This window comes from Chrysochloris asiatica, unplaced genomic scaffold (assembly GCF_000296735.1).
Source record: "Chrysochloris asiatica unplaced genomic scaffold, ChrAsi1.0 scaffold00071, whole genome shotgun sequence".
Taxonomy (NCBI): Eukaryota; Metazoa; Chordata; class Mammalia; order Afrosoricida; family Chrysochloridae; genus Chrysochloris; species Chrysochloris asiatica.
In genome coordinates, this window is record NW_006408589.1 from 7,109,859 (window position 1) to 7,115,325 (window position 5,467).

Sequence of the window (5,467 nt, forward strand, 5' to 3'; positions counted from 1 at the left end):
CTGAATGTTCCTTAGGAATGAGGATGGTGAGATTTAGTCTCATGTGCTTTAAACGATCAGTCCCTGGATAAGGAATCATACTCAGTAAAGTAGAGGATCAGTGAAAAAGAAGTGGATTGACATAATGGCTCCAACAATGGGCTCAAACATAGCAACAATCATGAGGATGGCGTAGGACTGGACAGCGTTCTTTCTGTTGTACATAATGATTTCTATGAGTCGGGATAAACTTGACAGCACCTAACAACACTACCAATACTGAACAAGTTACAGCAAGGCTTTCCAAACTAAGACAGATTAGGAAGATAGATTTGGTGATCTTCCAAAAATCAGTCAATAAAAGTCTTCTGGATCACAGAGGTCAGATCCACAACTGATGATGGAAATGGCTCAGGACTAAGCAGTTTCATTTCATTGTACCTGGGGTCACAATGAGTCAGTGCCAACTTGACAACTGCTAACAACATACATGTTAAAGAGAGCCTCTAAGGTTTATCAAGTTAGTCTGTATAGAAACAGTTTACAGAGTACTTGTAAGGATGGGGGACACAGCAGACCCCTGACTACTGACCAACTAGAAACTCTGTGGTCCTTCTTTCCCTGATGAGTGTGTGTCCTTCCTTCCTCCTAAACAGCACAGGCAGCTTCATAGTAGAGACCACATGAAGTCTTTGTGTCATCTGACTTATTCTCCCAATCCCCACTACACCACACCCTCTCCCAACCTCATTATTCCTTACCTGGTCACAAACCCTCTCCTCAAGTCTCTCCTCCTGTCCAGTCTCCATGCTGCCCTTGTGTTATTTGTCTAAATCCCTAGACCAATTACACCACATACACACTGCCTAGAGCCCTACGTGGCTCCCTAGTACCACAGGACAAAGATCAAGCTTTTCAACAAGCTTGATCTGATACCTGCAAAACTTAGTTAAAATGCTGCTTCCTTTTTGACTCTGTTTACACTTCATATGTTGTTTGGTAACTTTGTGGCTTCCACGTGTTTGTTCCCCCTCTTTACTATGATCCCCCGAAGGGCAAAGTCTAGGCCAGGATTTGCCTATAGTACCAAAAAGCCAAACCCACTGCCATCAAACAGATTTGATGCATTGCTGTTGTCAAGTGCTGTCGAGTGGGTTCCAACCCATATAGACCCTCTGTACAACAGAGAAAAACTGTCCAGTCTTGCACCAGCCTCACAATCTCTGCTACACTTGAGCCTGTTGTTACTGCCACTGTGCCAATCCATTTCATGGGGGGAGGGGTCTTTCTCTTTTTCTCTGTCCTTTCACTTTCACAAGCATGATGTCTTTCTCTAGGAACTGGTTCCTCCTGATAATATGTCCAAAGGATGAAGCACAAAGTTTGGCCATCCTGAGTTCTAAGGAACGTTCTAGTTTCACTTCTTTCAACACAAATTTGTTTGTTCTTCAGGTAGACCACAGTACCAATTTTTTTTTTTTTAAGTTTTTATTGTGAATTGAGTGATAGTTTACACAGGAGAGCATCAGTTTTCTACTCATCATTTCATTGCAATGGTTACAGTCTCCTCCTTGCATCATAATTCAATAATATTTTCTTCTATTCCCTCTGTTTTGTTTTGTTTTTTAGTGGAGGGATGTACACAAAAACACTCAGGAATACATAATCATTTAAACAACAAAAGGACACACTCTGCAAGCCTGACTCCTGGCCACCAGCACTCAGTCTCTCTCTTTCCATGAGCCTAGAGTCCTCAGATGCTCTATCTCTCCATGTCCTCATCTCTACCTCCATCTCTGGTGTCACTACTTCTCTGGATAGGGTCCTACAATTTTGTTCTTCCTTGATGAACAGGGTCCTCTGTTCCTGAACTGTAAGATTAAGTACTTCTACCTTTACAGTTGTGATTGTTGCAATTAGTCATGATAACAATTATTCACTACTGAATTGTAAGAATCTTATCCCTATTTCCTTTCACCAGACCCATCTAGACAAGATGAAAACTATTCAGTGGAGATTCTACCTTCCCCCACACACTCTGAAACTAAACTCCCTCTAGCTCCCGCATTTTAGGTAGCCAATGTCTAAGTTGCCCATCCCTATCAACCCTATAGAGAGGGAAGAGGATAATACTTGATGTGAAGACTCCTTCCCTCTCTGTTGGTATTTTGAGCTACTACATCCATAAGTATACAGATTATGGTACCGTTAATATTCTACTCCAGCACCATAACTTAAATGCATCAAATCGTCTATAGTCTTCCTTATTCATTATCCAACTTTCACATGCATATGGGGCTACTGAAAATTCCATGGCTTGGGCAGGCTCACGATAGTCCTCAAAATGACGTATTTGCTCTTGAACACTTTAAAGAGGTCTTGTACAGCAGATTTATATAAAGCAATACATCATTTGATTTCTTAACTGCTGCTTCAATGAGTGCTAATGGTGGATCCAAGCAAAAAGAATTCTTTGATAACTTCAATCTTTCTCCATTTATCATGATGTCATTTGTTGTTCCAGTGGAGAGGATTTTTGTTTTCTTTACATTGAGATGTAACTAGCAAGGTCTCCCATGGTGGACAGGATTCAGCTGTCATAGACAAAAACAGACTATGAAAAAGGAGAGATAGATTACTTCTGAAAGTTTAGACACTTAAAACCTTATGAATAGCAATAGAATATTGAATATTGAAACACGATGAAGAGCACCAGAATGCTGTCAGATATAGTGCTGTAAAATGAGCCCCTCAGGTTGGAAGGCAATCAAAATATGACTGCGGAAGAGCTCCTCCACAAAGAAGAACTGACTGTGATGAGGCGAATGGAGTAAAACTTTCAGGACCTTTGTTTGCTGGTGGGTAACAGCTCAAAATGAGGAGAATAGCTGTAAACATCATTAATAATCAGAACAGGAAATGTACAAAGTATGAATCTAGGAAAAATGGAAGCTATCAAAAAGGAAATGGAATGAATGAAGATCAATATCCTAGGGGTTGTTGTTGTTGTCAAGCGCCGTTGAGTCGATTCTGACTCATAGTGACCCTGTATAGGGTTTCCAAGGAGTAGCTTGTGAGCTTGAACCGCTCACCTTGCAGTTCAAACTGACCTTGAAGTCCAGCACTACATCAGGACTCCTAGGCATTAGTGAACTCAAATGTCATTTTGAATCTGACAATCATATGGTTTGAATCTGAACATCATATGGTTTATTATTCCCAGAATGACATATTGAAGAGGAATGGTATCATAATCATCATCAAAAAGAGAATTTTAAGACCTATCTTGAAGTTTAATTCTGTCTGTAAATGGATAATATCCATATGCCTACATGGAAGACCAGTTAACACCACTTTTATTCAAATTTACACACCAACTACTAAAGGCAGTTATGATGAATTTGAAGAGTTCTACCAATGTCTTCATTCTGAGATTGATCAAACATACAATGAACATGCATTGATAATTACTGGTGATTGGAATACAAAGGTTGGAAACAAAGAGGAAAGGTCAGTAGATGGAAAATATGGCCTTGGTGATAGAAATGATGCTGGAGATGACATGATAAAACTTTGAAACACCAATGACTTCTTCATTATAAATACCTTTTTTACACAACATAAAAGACAACTGTACACACGAACCTTACCAGATGGAATACATAGGAATCAAATTAACTACATATGTGGGAAGAGACAGTGGACTATAAGGCCAAGGGCAGACTGTGGAATAGATCATCAATTGCTCATATGCAAGTTCAGATTGAAGCTGAAGAAATTGAAACAAGTCCACAGAGCAAAAATATGACCTTGAACAGATTCCATATGAATTTAGAGATCATCTGAAGAACAGATTTGATGCATTAGACACTAAAAACAGAAGACCAGAAGAGTTGTGGGATGACATCTAGAACACTATAAGGGTAGAAGGCTTAAGGTCATTAAGAAAATAAGAAAGAAGGAAATGACCAAAAGGGATGTCAGAAGAGACTCTGAAGGTTGCTCTCCAACATAGAAATGCTAAAACAAATGAAAGAAATAAGGAAATAAAAGATCTGAAGGGAAAAATTCAAAGGTCAGTTGGAAAAGACAAAGTCAAATATTATAATTAAGTGTACAAATATCTGGTTAAAAAACCAAATGGGAAGAACATGCTTAGCATTTCTCAAGCTGAAAGAACTGAAGAAAAAAATTAAAGCCCCAAGTTGCAATATTGAAAGAATATATGGGCAAAATATTGAATGATGCAAAAAGGATCAAAAAAAAAAAAAAAAGATTGAGGGAATACACAGAGCCACCCTACCAAAGAGAAATGGTCAATGTTCAACAGATTACAGAGGTAGCATATGATCAAGAACTAATGGCATTGGAAGAAAAAGTCTATGGCTCACTGAAGGCATTGGCAAAGAACAAGACTCAAGGAACTGATACACTAAGTGTGGAAATCTTTCAAGAAAGTGATGTGGCACTGGAGACACTCATTTACCTATGTCAAGATATTTAGAAGATAGCTACCTGGCCAACCTGTTGGAAGAGATTCATATTTGTGTGCCCTTTCCAAAGAGAGATGATCCGATGGAATGCAGATATCATCGAAATATATCATTAATATCACATCCAAGTAAAAGTTTGCTAAAAATACTTCAAAAACTGCTGCAACAGCACATTCACAGGGAACTGCCAGAGGTTCAAGGCAGACTTATACAAGGATGTGGAGCTACGCATATCACTGCTGATGTCTAATGGATCTTGGCTGAAAGCAGAGAACACCAGAAATATGTTTATCTGTCCTTTATTGTATTCTATAAAGAAAAACATGGCATCAGAATTGGAGGAAGACTCATGAACAACCTGCGATATGTAGATGATGCAACCTTGCTTGCTGAAAATGAAGAGGACTTAAAATATTTACTGATGAAGATCAAAGAGCACAGCCTTCGGTGTGGATTACATCTCAATGTTAAGAAAACAAAAATCCTCACCACTGGACCAATAAATAGCATTCTTATCAACGGAGAAAAGACTGAAGTTGTCAAGCAAGGACTTCATTCTTCTTGGATCAACCATCAACACTCATGGAAGCAGCAGTCAAGATATCAAATGACATATTGCATTAAGTAAATCTGCTGCACAAGAGCTTTTTAAAGTGTTGAAGAGCAAAGATATCAGCTTGAGGACTAAGGTGCGCCTGACCCAAGTGTTTTCAATAACCTCATATGGATGCGAAAGCCGGACAGTGAATAAGGAAGACTGTAGAAGAATTGATGCCTTTGAGTTATAGTGTTGGAGGAGAATACTGAAAGTGCGATGGGTTGCCAAAAGAACCAATAGATCCGTTTTGGAAGAAGTGCAGCCAGAGTGCTCGTTAGAGGCCAAGATGGTCACACTTCATCTCTCATACTTTGGACATAATGTCAGGAGGAAGCAGTCGCTAGAGAAGATAACATGTTTGGTAAGGAGGGTCAGAGAAAAAGAGGAAGACCCCAAT